General features: G+C 41.0%; 1 protein-coding gene and 1 pseudogene across 9 annotated transcripts in view; one reads left to right on the top strand and one right to left on the bottom strand.

Moving 5' to 3' along the window:
• The window catches only part of JAK1 (Janus kinase 1), a 237,341-nt gene that overhangs the window by 140,226 nt on the left and 78,094 nt on the right, over positions 1–19,021 (top strand). The window contains exon 1 of one of the 9 annotated variants that reach the window (XM_021942486.2): positions 9,167–9,364. The exons of 7 other annotated variants lie outside the window; for them this stretch is intronic. The gene's annotated coding sequence lies outside the window, so the exon portion shown is untranslated. Of the gene's footprint in view, positions 1–9,166; positions 9,365–19,021 lie in introns of those variants that run through there. One more of the 9 variants, XM_021942488.2, reaches the window with a different exon arrangement.
• LOC108587306 lies at positions 6,457–12,288 on the bottom strand (annotated as a pseudogene).

Raw genomic sequence — 19,021 nt, 5'->3', positions numbered from 1 at the left:
AGACTGTGTGGAGTGCAGTTGAACAAGGATGAGCAGGTAATCCAAGTGTACTTAGAATTTGCTTCCTCTGAATATTAGAACATGAAGAGGTCTTTGAGGGAATCCAGCATGGTGGTTTTGACTCTTTGAAAACTGAGGAACCCTATTTCATATCAAGTCCCACATGGAATCTCAGTGTACTACAGAGTTTGTTTGTTTGTTTGTTTGTTTATTTATTATGCTTTAAGTTCTGGGATACATGTGCAGAATGTGAAGGTTTGTTACATAGGTATACGTGTGCCATGGTGGTTTGCTGCACCCATCAACCTGTCATCTACATTAGTTATTTCTCCTAATGCTATCCCTCCCCTATCCCCCAACTCCCTGACAGGCCCCAGTGTGTGATGTTCTCCTCCCTGTGTCCATGTGTTCTCATTTTTCAACTCCCACTTACGAGTGAGAACATGCAGTGTTTGGTCTTTGGTTCCTGTGTTAGTTTGCTGAGAATGATGGTTTCCAGCTTCATCCATGTCCCTGCAAAAGACATGAACTCATCCTTTTTTATGGCTGCATAGTATTCCATGGTGTATATGTGCTACATTTTCTTTATCCAGTCTATCATTGATGGGCATTTGGGTTGGATCCAAGTATTTGTTATTGTGAACAGTGCTGCAGTAAACATATGTTTGCATGTGTCTTTATAGTAGAATGATTTATAATCATTGGGGCATATACCCAGTCATGGGATTGCTGGGTCAAATGGTATTTCTGGTTCCAGATCCTTGAGGAATTGCCACACTGTCTTCCATAATGGTTGAACTAATTTACGCTCCCACCAGCAGTGTAAAGCGTTCCTATTTCTCACATCCTCTCTAGCATCTGTTGTTTCCTGACTTTTTAATGATCGCCATTCTGACTTGCATAAGATGGTATCTCATTGTGGTTTTGATTTGTGTTTCTCTAATGACCAGTGACGATGAGTTTTTTTCCCTATGTTTGTTGGCCACATAAATGTCTTCTTTTGAGAAGTGTCTGTTCGTATCCTTCTCCCCGTTTGATGGGGTTGTTTTTTTTCTTGTAAATTTGTTTAAGTTCTTTGTAGATTCTGGATATTAGCCCTTTGTTAGATGGATAGATTGCAAAATTTTTCTCCTATTCTGTAGGTTGCCTGTTCACTCTGATGATAGTTTCTTTTGCTGTGCACAAGCTCTTTAGTTTAATTAGATCCCGTTTGTCAATTTTGGCTTTTGTTGCCATTGCTTTTGGTGTTTTAGTCATGAAGTCTTTACCCATGCCTATGTCCTGATTATGGTTTTAGGTCTTACGTTTAAGTCTTTAATCCATTTTGAGTTAATTTTTGTATAAGGTGTAAGGAAGGGGTTTTCTGCATATGGCTAGTCAGTTTTCCCAACACCATTTATTAAATAGATTCCCCATTGCTTGTTTTGGTCAGGTTTGTCAAAGATCAGATGGTTGTAGATGTGTGGTGTTATTTCTGAGGCCTTTGTTCTGTTTCACTGGTCTATATGTCTGTTTTGGTACCAGTACCATGCTGTTTTGGTTACTCTAGCCTTGTAGGATAGTTTGAAGTCAGGTAGCGTGATGCCTCCAGCTTTGTTCTTTTTGCAAGAGATTAATTTTATAAGTTCAGACTTGTAGGCATCATAACTTATAAGAATCATCCATTTACTTACCATAAATGGACTTACAAGAAATTAATTTTGTAAGTTTAGACTTGTAGGTATCATAACTTACAAGAATCATCCATTTACTTATGGTGAAGTCAAGAGAACAATGAAGCTGCTTTAGTGAGCACTGAATTTTAACTTGGGTTCTGAGTGGCAGTCCCCAGTCAAATGCCAGTTTCATTATCCAGGTTCCATCTGGTTTTAATTTCGTTTGCAGTATAGAAAAGTCTGATTTGCATGGATAAGTAAGTGTAGATAAAAATAGTTTACTAATACCTTGCAATTTCAGGATACTCTTTAATTAAATTGATCCAGAAGCCTGAAAGATGAATAGGGGGAACTTTGGTCTCCAAGGAGAATCACACTGTTTAACAAATACTTTCATTCTTTATTACAATCTGCAAGACAGATGATAATGTGTGCTCACTCTTTTTATTACAATGCAGCCTGTTATGAATTCATTTGTTTTTGTATAACTGACTATTCCCATGTGATAAGAGCATGAGCCAGCAGATGTGCCTGAGATTTACCTGGCATTTAACTGAACATACTGCAGGTGTGCTATAGCAGTATACTTGCTTGAACAATTTTAAGGCACCAGACAAGTACAGGCCTGAATTTTTAAAAAGAGAGTTCCAGTTTCCTTCAGAATCAGTGATATATTTATAAGATACTAATATAAGCTTAGAATTGGCAAGGGCAGCTTTATTCTGAGGTCTACAGAAAGATAATGTGAACACATTTGTCATCATCAGTGGACTAAAATTTCCAATAACATTTGAATCTGTAGAAGTTTATTATAATCTCTAAAATCGTTAATATATTATCTTAAAAACAAAATTGAATAAATTTTTTTGCAGAGTTTTATAGCACTCAACCTTTTGGTTGCTCAGAACATAGCTTGAAAATCCAAATCTTTCACATGCTCCTCTAAGCTGTTTTTGTCTGCTGAGCAGTTAGGACTTCTGGAGCGGGCAGGAAGCTGTGCAGTCAAGTGACATCTTTCCTTTAGTTTTGTGTGTCCATGTGTGTATGCACATGAATGCACTCTTGTATATCTACTAGGTGCAGTGAGAGTTGGCTTCAGGGAGACAGGGAAATGCGTGATTTTGGGGTCCCCAGCCTGAGCCTACTTTTTCTGGTAGTGTTCTTTGTTCTGGAATCTTTCTCATCACCTTTTATTGCATGGAAACTTAATCTATACAGGTCCCAACTTTCAGGCTTCTCTACTCTGACAAGGCCAATATGATAGACTAGTCTGAGTTAAAAGGTGGCAGTGAGGGAACCAGCTATCCCTCCCTATTTTTGTATTATCATAAGTATCTCATGGCATTGAACACTTTCACCGCAAGTGGCTGCTTCAGGGGCACTGGCAGGTTGGGAGGGACATTGTGTTCTTTATAGTGCCTTTTGTGCCATTTGACTCCCACAGTATGAGAGACCCAGCCTTAAGCAATAAGACTGACCCTCCGTAGGACTGCTGCCAGTCTATATGTTGTCTTTGTGAAAACTGGAAAACAGTACCTTGTCTGAGTGGGGTAGCCCTGCACCAGAGAGTGTGGCCTGGCTAGTAAAAGGCAGGTTGGATTTCAGCCATCACTTTCTTACCTCAGTTGGGCATTCTTGGCAGTGCCCAACCTGCCCAACCATGTGCTGTAGTCCTGATTCTACCTGCTATCTTCCAGCCAATTACAGTGGCTTTTTATTCTTTTGCATTACACAGGTGTGTTCATTGTGGCTGCTTAATAGACATTTGAGTTGATTGATACATGGCGTTGACCAAATAGAGAGAATGGCACTTTGCAGGGTGTTTAGTTCCTGCTGTCCCCGTAGCAGCGTGACCATCAGCGACCTGTTACCTTAAGGATTCTATAGTTCATTCGTTTATTAATTCAGCAGCTCCTTCTTAAGTACCTGTAGTGTAAAAGGAGACAGGGTACCAAGCTACAAAGAGCACCATCTTTGGAGTCAAATCTGGGTTTGAAATTTGTCTTTTCTGTTGACTGTCTGTGTAATGTTTGGCAAATTATTAAGCTTTCTGAGCCTCATTTATTTGTTCATTTGCCCACTTATTCAACAAATATTTATTGAGCATTGCCCTTGGCTGGATGAAGATAAAAAAAAGGAAGACAGATGCAGTTCTTTCCCTCATCTCTAGTGAGGATGTGGACACAAAACAAATACATGGATCAACACATAACAATTCTAGGCTGTCACAAGTGACCTGAGGAAAAGAAACAAGGATGTGCTAAAATTAATAGGAGCTGGAGGGTAGTGAGAAGGGACACGGGAGACCGGGCCAGAGAGACAGAGCTCTTTCTTAATAGGGTTGTCAGGGAACACCCGTCAGAGGTGAGCACATAAGCAGACCCAAAGAATGGTGAGGAACTGGCGTGCAGAGAGCAGTCAAGGCTGAAGAATCAGCTTGGACAAAGGTGGGAAGTAGTTGGTATATTTGAGGACATAAAAATATGGACTTGAGGCATAATGGAAGACAAGATTGGAGACAGTGATGATAACAGTAGCAAGCAGTTGTTTAGTTCCTGCTATGTCCAGACACTGTGCTGAGTGCCTTCACATACATTAACTCTTTTAATGCTGACCAAAATACTATGGAGCACATTTTACGATCATTGTTTTACGGATGAGGAAATTGAGGCACAGATGGGCTAAATAACTTACCCAGGATTTCCCAGCTGGCATGTGGTAGAGCTGAGATTCAAACACATGTGTTCTGGTTCCAGACTCTGTGCTGATGTCTACTCTGCTGTAGTGCCAGTGAAGGCTGGGTCGTGCCAGACCTCAGTTTCTTCATCAGTAAAATGAAACTAATATGTGGATTAAACAAAACGTGTGTAGAATGGCAGCCATATCATATCATAAGCATTCATCAGGTGGACTGTATATCTAGTGGTGGTGGTAGTTGTGGTCAGCATTGTAGGAGAATACAGGGGTACATTAGGAGCTAACCCTCTAGGGAATGACCGTGTATACTGATAATTGGTAATGTAAGGAGGACAGGGGTAAGGGCCCTGAGGAAAGTGTGTACATGAACAGTGCTGCTACGGCTCTAAAGTGGGTCAGTTCATTCCACCTGGGCAGTGTGGAGCCACTTGGGGGTTGGGGGAGGGGATCCTGCTGTTGAGTATGGAAAAATGGGCAGGAGTCACATACACTGAGCAGGCAGGAGGAGCATTTCCTCTGCACCATCTGGTGAGCAAACATCTAGTGTGTACTCAGAGCTGGAAAGTGGAGTCTGGGGACAATAGCACCGGCCACAGGAGAGAGGCAGGAACCAGAGTGAAGATAGGTTAGAGCCAGCACTCACTGGGGGCTTGATGCCATTCTGAAGCTTTGAATCTTTATGCATCAGGGAATGTGTGGTCCTGGGGTCCACAACTCGGTTTAAGGATAAATTTGGGTATCTTCCCAGCTTTCTGTGATTCTGGCTGAGCAGCAGAGAGGAATTTTGTTTTAGCTTTTATTTGATATGCTATCTGTCATCTAGCTAAAGGGGCCTGCCCACCTCCTGGGGTTCATGCAGAGGAGAGATACCACTCTAGTAGGAAGCTTTATGACCCCACTTCTCCAGGCAGGTGGTTTTATAGGTGGTTGCTAATAACTGGCACAGGCTTGGAGCTAGATAGATCTGGGCTGTATAGTCTGGGCTTTAACAGCATTTGACCTTGGATCTTGTGTTTGGACCTCATTTAGTTCCCTGTAAAGTAGGGATTTATACCATGTCTCATTGTTTTATAAAGGTCAAATAAGTGCATGGCACTATGCGCCTGAAGAGCATGGTAAGTGCTCGAATGATGGTAGTCAGAATTACTAGATTGCATGGTGTGGAAGGCCCAGTTACCCACAGGAAGTCAGTTTAAACTGACTAATTGTCTTCTCCCATATTTTTGAGGTTAGGAAGCCTAATCAGTTGGCAGGACTCATTGGAGCCACATTGAGATGGATATTAAAGCCATTCCCAGACTTTGTGGGACATCAGGCCATGATGTATACACAGTTTTCTTCTTGTTGTTTTATTTTTCCTTAAGGCTTTATTTTCTTAAAGCAGTTTTAGGTTTAGAGCAATTTTTTTTTTTTTTTTTTTTTTTTTTTTGAGACAGAGTTTCCCTCTTGTCACCCAGGCTGGAGTACAATGGTGCAATCTTGGTGCACTGCAACCTCTGTCTCCTAGGTTCAAGCGATTCTCCTGCCTCAGCCTCCCAAGTAGCTGGCATTACAGGTATGCGCCACCATACCCTGCTAATTCTTTGTATTTTTTTTTTTTTTTTTTTATTAGAGATGGGGTTTCACCGTGTTGACCAGGCTGGTCTTGAACTCTTGACCTCAGGTGATCCACCCACCTCAGCCTCCCAAAGTGCTGGGATTACAGGCATGAGCCGCTGTGCCCAGCCTACAGCAAAATTAAGAGGAAGGTACAGATCTCACACATGCGTAACCTCCCTCATAACCAACATTACCCACCAGAATGGTACATTTGTTGCACTTGGTGAACCTACACTGACATCATTATCACCCAAGTCCATAGTTTAGATTAGGTTCCACTCTTGGAGTTGTACATTCTATGGGTTTGGACAAATGTATGATGACATGTACCCACCATCATTGTATTGCAGAGAGTATTTTCACTGCCCTAAAAGTCCTTTGTACTTTGCCTGTTCAGCCCCTGCCCACCATGTGTATTTGCTGTCCTGATTTTAGATAATCATTATGGGGTTGGAATAATAGCATCCTATGAAGTGTTTGTGGCTTTAAGTGAATGTCAGCAGTTCTACATTCCTGTCCAGTAGATGCTATCTTTCAATTTGCCGAAAGTACTGATTCTGTTTTTCTGTACTTCAGAACAAACAGAGGAATTTTAGAAGAACTACCACCCACTTCCTCAGACTCACTGATCACCTACTTAGGAGCCACACATAGTTCTAAGGTCGGTGCATGACATACAAAGACAGTAAGACCTTACTTGGCCTCATAGCAGAGCACAGCTGGGGCAGTGGGCCCTTGTTGTTTGTCTCTTTGATGCTGGGCTGGGTACCTTTGACATTTAGGAGGTCATGGCTAGGAATACTAGGAATCCTATAATGTGCACAGCAATAGTCCTGTGGATAGAATAATTTTTCTGTAGCCTACATGACTTTCAAATGTCTCCCCAGACTTTCTTTGCAGGGAGAAAGCCTGTTCGTAATTTTCTGAACCTAGAACCTGTAATTCCATTTTATGTAAAGGACTTTTTGCATTGTTTTGATATACCCTTAATTTTCTAGGAATGCCACTACTATGTAAATTGGTACAATGTACTATATAAGATACTACACTATTTTATTTGTAACTTTGCCAAAAGCTGTTTACCATTTTTATAAATCACTCGCCAATGTTGGTGTGCATGTATTTGTGTCATCAAGAATAATATGCAAGATTCTGACTGCGTTTATAGTTATTGCATTCAGGGTTGTTCTGTTGTGTTAGACTACTTCATTATGTCTCCTGATGTACTCGTGATAGAGCAATTACTGCCGAGATATATATTCTTACAGATTTCTTTAAATTCTTTATTTATAGTTAGGACATTATATTATTTTGAAATTGCATATAGTTTATATTATTTTTGATTTTCATTTCAGGGTAGTAAAGGGAGAGCATTACGACATATATGTTCTAAAAAACAGCAAGAGTCGGAATGGGAGGTGTTGGGAACCGTTGGTCTGATGCATTGGAACCGTATCAGTAAGACCTGGCAAAGTGCAGAGAAGTCTGTGGGGGAGAGTTTAAGCTTCATTTTGTTTTAAGTCATGGTATGTGTGGCCTTGATTCTAAACTCTGTCTTTGAATAAAGTTGTTTTTGTCTGGTGGTTTTGAAGTTTTAGAAAATGGGAGTATACAAGTAGATGTGAAGTGGTTACAGTGGTTTAGTCACAGCACCCTGGGCCTGAGAATCTTAGCTGAAGGGACTCTAATTTGTGACATAGTCACCACAGCCAACCAATGGGAATGTCCCCATGTGATCTGAACCAAAGTGGTTTTGGAGTGTTTAAAAATGTGTGTTTAATAAGCTAAAATTACCTGTTAACTGTTCAAGGGTGATTTTTGTATTTTCAAGCATTCACACTTCTAATTAAATGGCATTGTGTAATCACTTGTGGCCTCAATGTAGTTTATAATGAGTTAGAATAATGAAGGGGTAGTGAGACTGGAAGTTAGAGACACAGATACCCATTCTGCTTAAGGTATCCTTAGACAGATAGGTGTTAGGACCAGTAAGTAGTGATCCCAGAAACACAATAAAATGTTTAATGAAGTGCTAATTATGTTGTGTCAGTCATTGTAGGCTGGAGTTGATGGAGCTAAGTAGTGGAGGAGGAGGTTGGATTGAGATGGGTCTTGAGGGGTAGAAAGTAGAATATTAGTAGAAAGAACCTGCAATTGTTTCCTACCCCGACTTTCCAGGTTATTATTATCTACAGAGTCACATTGGCTTGTATTCCAAATTTACTTTTGTAGTAGCTAATAAGTGTCTTTTTAATTTAGTACCTAATGTATGATTTCTACTGTGGTTGGTCCTTGACAACAGTTAGATGAGAACGAATTGATACTAGAGATGCAGAAATTTAAGGCTGAGAAGCTCAAGTGTCCAGGACCACACACAGCTCGTAAGTGGCAGAGCCAGGATTTAAACTCAAGTTTGACTGATGTCAAAGCCACTCCTTATGGTCTTTTCATACTTTTGCTCTAGAGATGGTGATCATGATTAGCTTGTTTACTTACCAACCATTTTCTATTCAGATTATAAAGCAGATCTCATTTGGCTGAAGACTTGGAAATTTAAGTGTTTGATATGTAATCTATGATTGAATTTAAATGAGGTATGGTTAGAAAGTTCCAGCCCAGTTAGTAATTTAGCACCTTAAAGCATTTGACAAGCATGGTTAACCAAAAACCTAAATCATACTAAATGTTTGAAGTGGTGAACAGGAGGAAAGATTTTTATATTGTTACTAGTCAGCTTTAAAAAAAATGTGTTTGTAAACTGAGAAGTCTAGGTATGTGACATTTATACTCCTGATGTTTGACTGGCTTTGGAAATTCCCACATTGTGACTTCTTGTAAGCTTGGCTGAATAAACTGACAGGGGATTCCAGCCCTTATTGTATAATTAAAGGTGAGGATACAGATTGAATCTCCCTACCTCCAAGTATTGTGTAGTTAATTGTAGCTACCAATGAAATTATCAGGTCAATGTGAAAAAAAAAACCTTGTTTTTATTTATACAGGGTACAGGGATGGTCTGGTTAGTTGTTCCCAAGTAACTAACTGGGGAGACCATTTAATAGTGTTTTTTTTTTTTTTTTTTTTTCTCATAAGAACAATCAAATGAGGAAACTAATAGCACTGTGGGCTGCTTAGGGAATTTTTGTCCCTGAAAGAACTGCTGCAAACCCTGTGTCTCAGGAAGGATGACGGAATGTCTCAATGTCCATCTGTAGGGAGAAGATTGAAGTCCCTATGCTGATCTACTCTGCCTGTGCAACTCTGTGATTTGCAGCCGATTACTTAATCTCTCTTTACTGTTGTTGACTCAAGTCATGCTATAGCTGGTTTTTCATATTCCAAGGACAGAGTTCAATAATTATCTTCTTGGTTGGAAATGGAAAGAAGGTATATCTGGAGTCAAGTCCAAATGGGTAAGCCATCTTACTCTAGCAACTCATCATACAAAGGGACTAAGAAGGGAATAGAGAAGCTGCAGTGTTTATAAAAGGTTGATCTACTCCCAGTAGTATAATCACAAAAATTTCTAAAAGGTTTTATTTCAACCATTTATTTTCTTATCCCTAGGTTACACACCAGTTTGGTGAGAAGAGCTCAGTTTTTCGTTTTAAATGAGCTGAGTGCTTGTCGCAGTTCAGCCACTTGCTAGCTGCATAGCCTTATGCAAGTCACTTAATTCTCTGAATCTCTGTTTCTTTATCTGTAAAATGGATGTGATAACATCTTCCCTACACACTCCAGAAGGTCACTGGAAATCAGTTAATAGATGTGAAAGTGCTTTGTACACTTCAAAGGGCTGCCTAAATGTCTGTACGAGCCTGAAGGATAGTTGTTATGCATTCAGTTATCAGTAGTCTAGGCGGCTGTGCAGAAAGGCAGAGGCGAGGGAGTCATATTTTTGACAACTGACTTGGGGTTCTGTGATCCAAAGCCCGGAAATGCTCACTTAGATTTTTTTCCTAATGCAGCAGTCTTGTGCTGGATTTTGGAGTGTAGTAGAAACGTGTGCTACACTTATTAAAGGGGTTTGGCACTCTGTAATGTGGGATTACTGGCATAGAAGATGAAATGATAAAGGAACATCTCATCATATTCAGATGTGTGAGTCATGCACACATATGAGTTACTTTGAAAAATGGAATTGTAATAGAAATGGGCATGAGTTCAACTTATATTATTTTCCTTGGCTTTAGCAGTTTTCAGGTTAAAAGTCACTGGATACATTTAACTGTCTTAAAGCATAGCATTTATAAAAAGCTTTTAGAACTTAGACTGTACAAAAGCACCTGAATTGGAAACTGTGTCTTTTATTTTCTCTACCAGTAGGATATTAGGGACAGTTTTGCGCTGGACCTGTTCTTGTGTACTGCTTTGATACTTAGGCAGTGATTCAGTAAGCAGGAATATATAGACTCCTATAACCCTGTTGGCCTTTAGGGAGATTCATGCTCATTTATTCTGCCTGCCTGTTTTACAGTGGGGAAAACTGAGGGCCAGAAGGATTCCTTGAATTATCCAAGGCCCAAAGTTAGATTCTGGCAGAGGCAGGGTTAGAACTCATTCAGTCCACACTATGCTGTCATCAGTGCTGGATGAGAAATTTTCCACTGCGAGCATTAATTTAATTTTATTTAATTTTAGTTTAGTCTAGTCTAGTCTTAGTTTAGTTTAAGACAGAGTCTTGCTCTGTCGCCCAGGCAGGAGTGCAGTGGATCTCAGCTCATTCCAGTCTCTGCTTCCTAGGCTTAAGCAATTATTGAGTAGTTCTCAGCCTCCCAAATAGCTGGGACTACAGGCACGTGCCTCCACACCCAGTTAATTTTTATGTTTTATGTAGAGATGGGGTCTCGCCATGTTGCCCAGGCTGGTCTTGAACTCTGGGCTCAAGTGATCCACCTGCCTTGGCCTCCCAAAATGCTTGGATTAGAGGCGTGTGCCACCACACCTGTCCCATTTATTCCATTTAAATTACTGTTCATTTCATGTAAGCCACTTTTCCGTGTTTATCAATTTCAGATTTGGATATAATTTTCAAGGATTATCCTTAATGCTACACCTCCTCTTTATGCTTAAAAATTTTGTTTGATTCATTTAACCAGAAATGATCACCATGATTTTTACCTTTCAATAGGGAGCTACTTTTTCGTTAATTACTTGGGTCATATTTGTCACATGATTCTTAGCACTTTTTTCTTCTGATGTCATTTATTATTTATCGAGAAACACTTGAGTTCTCACTCTGTGCCAGGCCCTGTGCTTAGCAGGTGCTGGAGGTGGGAAGGCACTGAGTGATGGAAGGACCTCATCCAAGAACCTGACTCTGTCCTGAGAGGATCTAGTGTGTCTGTCAGGCCCCACGCCATTTGACTTGGGACCATTATTGTTTTTATAGTAGCTAATGGAAAGACTCATTAGGAAAAGTCATGCTTTTGTTCATTTCTGTTTTCAACCTAGCTAAGGAGACATACATTACAAGTAAATAATGGCACAAATTGGCACATGATGAAAGTCCAGGGGATTATTGCCTAGGTAGAATTTTAGAAAGTTGCTGCCATTCAGGATGGTCTTTAAAGAAGCACAGTATTTGATTACTGGAGAGGATAAGGTAATTGATTTTTTTTCAAGTTTCAGTTATTTATTAATCTAATCTCCAACACAATATATCAACATGATTTCATGTATCTAAAGGATAAATATTTCCTACTTAAGTGGAAAATTGTGCACATAGCTTCTGGAAGATCTTCATTCTTTTTTTTTTTTTTTTGAGACGGAGTCTCACTCTGTCGCCCAGGCTGGAGTGCAGTGGCGCTATCTTGGCTCACTGCAAGCTCCGCCTCCCGGGTTCACGCCATTCTCCTGCCTCAGCCTCCCAAGTAGCTGGGACGGCAGGCACCTGCTACCACGCCCGGCTAATTTTTTGTATTTTTTTAGTAGAGACAGGGTTTCACCATGTTAGCCAGGATGGTCTCGATCTCCTGACCTCGTGATCTGCCCGCCTTGGCCTCCCAAAGTGCTGGGATTACAGGCGTGAGCCACCGTGCCCAGCCTGGAAAATCTTCATTCTAAGCAGCTTTATAGTGAAACATTTCATGTAGAAGTCTGGACCTTCTTTCTTCATTTACTGCAATCCACATTCACTGAGTAGAACTTGTATTGCTCGTTGGAACCCAGTTTATTCCAGGGCCCTGGGTCATTCTTTCTGGCCCAGCTGACATCTGGATTGAAATGCCAGATGCAAGACATACAGTGCTGCTCTGGTACTGCTAGCTCCATTAAATACAAAGAGGGGGATCAAACTCAGCTCCTTCTTGGCCTGACCAAGGACCTAGTGGAGCATGTTTTCAGCAAGGGCCTCTGATTTAAAAGGAGAGAATTAGCTTAGCTGCCAGGCTCTTGACTAAGCAGTATCTCAGAATAACGTAATTGAAAATTAATTAGTATCTACTTAGGGTCTTGAAATATATTTAATTTTCTGTGGAGGGGACTTTTTAAATTCAAAAACATATCAACATAGAGAAGACTATATAAACAGTATGTGTGTAGTTAGAGAAAAATACCTATGTATCCACCATTCAGGTTAAGAAAGAGAACATTACTGGTGTCTTAGAAATCACCTGGTACTGCACTGCACTTCCCTCAGAGGTAACAGTCACCCTCATTTTGGTATCAATCATTTCCTTCCTACCAGTGTATATGTCCCCAAAGCAGGCATAAACCTCGGTATATAAGAAAAGGGCAGTGATGCCAAGATGAAGGCTCCCAGGAGAAGAGCTTCATGGTCTGTGGTTGAATTCATTACCCCGGATCTGAACAGAAACTCTGGGTCAAGTCTGGATCGAGAGTTGAGAGGTTTCAGGGACCCTTTTGGGAAAGTCAGTGGAAAAGATCATAAATGAATTGTGGGAAACAGGGCTTCTCATAGTTGGGGGTGCCTGGAAGACTGCAGTGGGCCCAGCTGTTGGGAGCCTGGGAGGAGTGGAGTCAAGAGGGATGGGCTGCTCCACCCTGGCTTATGTCCAGCTCTCAGGAATAGGCCACATGGAATACTTCTGTGGGGTGAAATAGTCTTCTGCTGATTCAGGCAGCAGGACACAGCGCGGGAACAGGAACTTCATCAGTGCATGATTAAGAAGACCACTCTGTTCTGTGCTCCTGGGAATTCCCTTCACTTCCTCTTTGTTTAATCTTTATTTCCTGTGTTGGAGCCTGTCTCCTGTTATTTTCAGAAGGGTGCATAGCAGTATGTTTTTTGAGATCTTTGATGTCTAACTGTGTCTTGATTCTTCCTTCATAATTTGTTGATAATTTGGCTGGTTATAGACTTCTGGGTTGGAAGTTGTTTCCCTTCAGAATTTTGAAGGCATTGGGTGGCTGTCTCTTTCCTCGGTGCAGCTCTTAAAAAGCCTGAGAATATTCTCCATCCTTGATCTTTTGAATGTAGCCTGTTTTATTTTCTTTTGGAAGCTTATAGACCCTTGTTTCTAATGTTCTGAAGTTTCCCAGGAATGACCCAAACAGGTCTTTTTCTCCATTGTTTTGATGGGCCTTTCCAACCTGGCAACTGGTAGCCTTTGGTTCTGGGAAGTCTTTCTCAAATGGTTTTGCTGATGATTTTCTCCCCTCCACTTTCTCTGTCTTTTCTTTAGGAATTCAGACGTGTGACTGTCTGGATTGGCCCTTTTAATTTTCTTATCTCTTTTCTCCTATTTTCAAACTGTTCTTTTCTAACCTATTTCCTAAACCTCTTTTTTTTTTTTTTTTTTTTTTTTGAGAAAGGGTTTCACTCTTGTCACCCAGGCTGGATGGAGTTCAGTGGCGGAATCTCGGCTCACTGCAACCTCTGCCTCCTGGTTCAAGCGATTCTCCCACCTCAGCCTTCTGAGTAGCTGGGACTACAGGTGCACGCCACCATGCCTGGCTAATTTTTGTATTTTTAGCAGAGACAGGGTTTCACCATGTTGGTCAGGGTGATCTCGAACTCCAGACCTCAAGAGATCCCCTTGCCTCAGCCTTCCAAAGTGCTGGGGTTACAGTCATGAGCCACCGCACCTGGCCTTTCCTAAACATTATCTTCCAAACTTTCTAGCTTTTGAAAATTAAGGTATTGTTTACCTACAGCAAAGCGTGTCAATCCTAAGTGTTTCTTTGGCTTAGTTTTGACAGTCATATATGCTTGTGCAGTTACCATCCTAAACAAAATATAGAACATTTCTATCAACCTAGAAAGTTCCGTAGGGCCCTTTCCCAGCTGTGTTTTCATTTCTGTTGTCTTTTTAATATTCAAGAGCTCCTTTTTTCTCTGAAATGTTACTTTCAAAAAGAAACATTTTATTCTTGATTCATAAATAAAAGGTATTCTTTTATCTTTCTGAAGACATTAATTTTTAAAGTTTTCTCTCTGCGTAATGTTTTCTCTGAGTTGCTTTTTTCTGTCTCCATGTCTGCATTAGAGGCTTTCCTCAGACATCTGTTTACCTTGGCTGTTTGTTTATGATTAAACTTGGAGGAAGGCTGAGCATGTGCCCGGGGCTGGTGAACTTTGGACATCACTAAGAGTGAGCCATTAATTGGGGAACTCCCAACCTCTGTGTCTTTAGGTCAGTACTGGTGAGATGGTCACATTCCTCAGAAGACGGTATTCAGTCCCTCACCTGGAGGGCTAGGGACTGGCTGCCAGCATTTCTGGAGCTGCGAGGAAGAGAGTGAAGGCTGTAGCATCCTGGCCCCCAGCACTCAGCATGTGTGCAGATGCCGTCTTTCTGCGTGCATGGAGTTTCCCATGCTTTGCCTGGCATCTCTAGTTACAGGACCCTTTGTCTTATCCTTTCCAGAAACTAAACCTGTAGACCTGTGTTTCCTTAAAATAAAATAGTCACTAGCCACATGGTAGCCACTTAAATTTAAATTAACATTTAATAAAATTAAGTCAGTTTCTCAGTTACGCTAGCCGTCTTTTAAGTGCCTAGTAGCCACATGTGACTGGCTGCCGTGCTGGGCACGGCACAGATACAGAACGTTTTGTGGACCGTTTTACTGGACAGTGCTGGTCTAGACTTTTGCTCGGGCGGAGGAGTGACCAAGGGGATTCTTTTTCTCAAATGCCTTTCCCCAGCCCTCTTTCTTCACCCCAGTTCTGCTGCTTCCTTCCAGTTCCTGTGACTTTGGAGACTTCTGTGGTATATGTTGATTTGGTTATCAGCTTTTGCTCTTGTCAGCTTGGGATTCAGTATTTGTGGATTATTGATGTCATTTTTTTTTTTTTTTTTTTTTTTTTACACATCCAACTACTTTCCAGTTTCCAAAGTTGTAGTTTTCTCCTCTTCTATTCCCCTTACGTATTTGTGAATTTGGTTTTAAAAACATGCTGTATTTATCATACTACTTTATATGTTTTAAAAATATGTACTACAGGCCGGGCGCGGTGGCTCACGCTTGTAATCCCAGCACTTTGGGAGGCCGGAGTGGGCGGATCAGAAGGTCAGGAGATCGAGACCATCCTGGCTAACACAGTGAAACACCTTCTCTACTAAACAAAATACAAAAAAATTAGCCAGGCACGGTGGCGGACGCCTGTAGTCCCAGCTACTCAGGAGGCTGAGGCAGGAGAATGGCATGATCCCGGGAGGCGGAGCTTGCAGTGAGCCGAGATCGCGCCACTGCACTCCAGCCAGGGGGACAGAGCGAGATTCCTTCTCAAAAAAAAAAAAAAAACTCTGTATTTTAGTGGAGTTTCAGAAGGGAATGAAATTGGGTATTTGTGTTCAATCTGCCATTTTAGCTGGGAATCCTGCCTCATTTACCTTCACAATCCTGTAAGGTGTATATGTGGTTATTCTCATTTTATAGTGAAGAGAGGCAGGTAAAATAATTGACTCAAGGTCACATAGCTAGTAAGTAGGATTTGAAGTTGGGTCAGACTTAAAAAATTAGAGAGGTTTTTTATTGAATAGTGTTGTGCCTTATCTTGTATTGAGGAAAGACCCACCCATCACACATTCCCCACGTTGCAATACTATAGTTATAGTTGTGTTTTAAATACCATGTGTTTGGCCGGGCACAGTGGCTCATGCCTGTAATTCCAGCACTTTGGGAAGCAGAGACGGGCGGATTACTTGAGGTCAGGAGTTCAAGACCAGCCTGGCCAACATGGTGAAACCCTGTCTCTACTAAAAGTACAAAAATTAGCCGGGCATGGTGGTACATGCCTGTAATCCCAGCTACTCAGGAGACTGAGGCAGGAGAATCACTTGAACCCTGGAGGCGGAGGTTGCAGTGAGCTGAGATCACGCCACTGCAGTCCAGCCTGAGTGACAGATGAGACTCTGTCAAAAAAACAAAACCAAACCATGTATTTGCCCAGATGTTTCCCAGTTTTCCTTACAACCACTTAATAAAAGAGGTCAGCCTTGGATAGTTCTCAGAAAGGTTCTTTTCTCCTCAGCTGTTTATTTCATTGTTTTGGGACTTTACAACCTCTAAACGTTGTGTTAGCTTTCTCTTTAGCAATTCTCAAAGTGTTTAGAGTCAGAAGCATTCCATTGTTTAACTTAAACCTTTTATTTAAAGCATCTGTGGTCATTCTCTCATATTAAAATTGTTCCCATATCTGTCTCTTAATTTAAACCTCACTTTTCATAAGACGGCGAGTAGATTGTGTTTGTTTTTGAATCCCTAGTGCCTGGCCCCTTGTCTGAGGTAGGGAATTCATAAGTGTTTGGTTCAACATCATCTTTTATTTGAACCATTGCAAGTGCTTCCAAACTGCTGGTCTCTGCCTTCTGTCAGCTGCTCTCAAAATGACCTGACATTGGTCTTTCTCAAAATCAACATTCACTGGCCTCCTCTAACCTGCATTGTAGAGTCCTGGCTACTCAACATGGTCTAGAGGGTTGACCACGCCTGCCCCTCCCCACTGCTGTAGCCCCATTTCTGGCCACTCACCCCCCAGCATACCCTCCAGTGCACCAATGTGCACTTCATGAAAGGACCTCTACATGCTCTCAAACTTGTGCCCTTACACATGCTCTTATTTTTGCCAGGAATGTGCTATCTCCAGTCCCACCTGCTTCTCTTATTTAATATCTATTTTTCTGCAAATCCCAGCCCCAGGACATTCTTTGTGAAACTTCATCTGATCCACCCTTACATGGAGTTAGAGGATTATTTTTGTTCCCACACACTGTGTTTCAATTCCTTCCTTCCTTCCTCCTTTCCTCCCTCATGGAATCTCGCCATATGTATTATTCTGCAGTTTGATTTTTCTCCTTAATACAAAGCTTATCATTTTGTAACTGTTGAATGGTCAGTTCTATTAGTATCTGGTTCATAGGAATTATTACCATTGTATGACCAATTTCTAGCACAGAGGCTGGCACATTGTAGGCACACAAAAATTATTTATTGCGTGAAATTGAGCCATGGTGTTGAGTAAGTCCATGGCAGTTCACTTGCGATTTATTGTCTTGGAATTCTGCTGTCAGTAGGGTGATCATATGTTCCACTATATGCCTATTCCTATTTTCCCAGTATAGTTATGAATAGTTCCTGATGTTTTAATACCTCCTAGTTTGTACAGTAAATTGTATATACACCCCAACCTGGGCAATAAGGCGAGACCCTATCTCTACAAAAAAACCCAAAAAATACAAAAATTAGCCAGACGTGATGGGGTGCGCACCTGTAGTCTCGGCTATTCTGGACATTGAGGTGGGAGGTTTCAGCATGGAGCCTGGGAGGCCGAGATTGCAGTGAGCCAAGATTGTGCCACTGCACTCCAGCTTGGGTGTCAGAGTGAGACCTATCTCAAAAAAATTTATATATAATTTTTATATGTATATGGCCACCCTACCAATCAAACACATCTAGGTGGAAGCTCATTTTACCATATCCAGTGGAACAGCTAGAGAATAAGAAATATTTGGGCTGTGAGGTTGCATTTGAAACATTGAATCCAATTTCTTTCCAACCAGCCAATCAGCAAAGCCCCAAATCATACACTGGAAAAGTTACCTTTGATGCATCTTCAAAGCCTAAATGTTTCATTTTCCAGAAGGACTACTGATTCCTTTTAGAAGTACTTTTACAAGGAGTGGTTTACCTTTCAGAAATGGACCTTGCTTTGTTGCTCTGCTACTTCCCAGCAGTATGACCTTGGCAAAGTTCTCCTGGAATATAAAATGGGGATGAGAATAGTCCTGCTTTACAAGGTTAATGTGGCAATTGAGATCATTCGTGCAGAGTGATTAGCATTGTTAGTGGCATAGTAAGTGCTTAGCAAATATCAGCTTTTATAATTGGTGTTATGATCATGACCATTACTATCTTTTGACATAGACTAGTTCAGAAGACGTTGGTTATGGTCTTGGAAGGAGTGACTAGGATCTGCCCCACAGCTTTCTAATTGCAATGTATATGGCCTTAACTGCCTGTAAATGCAGGATGCTACTGCATTGTAGAGGATGGATAAAGAAAATCGTAAGAAGAAATCATGTGTGGGTTGCAGAGGAGAGAGCAGAGTGACATAACTGTGGTTGCAAGTGAGTCAGGGGTTAGCTGTGTCTACTTTGGAAGTCTTGGGTGGGTCAGATTTGGATTGGTATTAGAGCAGATGGGCCTCAGAATCACCTGAGAGTTCAAAAAATTGTCTACTCTGGGTTCCAGCCTTGGAGACCCTGATTGATATAGGGTAAAGATTGGAATTCATATATTTTTTAAAAGCTCCCAGGTAATTTTGATATACAGCTGGGTTTGAGAATTACTTGATGGAGTGACCATTTATTACCTAATAATTCTGTAAAACATTTCCTAATCATTTGCTATTTAATATAAGACGGATGATGACATAGGGGTCGGAAAACAGAGAAAGATTATTGGTAGTGTATAAAATGGAGAGCCTGAATTAATGGAATTTAATTTTATGAGAGTTTTGAATTTAAGCCCGTCATGAATCTATGTTGTTATTGTCTAGGATCCTTGCCTATATTTAGATCATTTGAAATGAAATAACAGAAAATTGTGAAATCAGGAACAAAGTCCTGTTAGAAATGTAAAATACTCAAAATATGAACCTA

This window comes from Papio anubis, chromosome 1 (assembly GCF_008728515.1).
Source record: "Papio anubis isolate 15944 chromosome 1, Panubis1.0, whole genome shotgun sequence".
In the NCBI taxonomy this organism is placed as follows: Eukaryota; Metazoa; Chordata; class Mammalia; order Primates; family Cercopithecidae; genus Papio; species Papio anubis.
The sequence above is the reverse complement of the archived record's forward strand: the minus strand, read 5'-3'. Positions and strand labels throughout refer to the sequence as shown.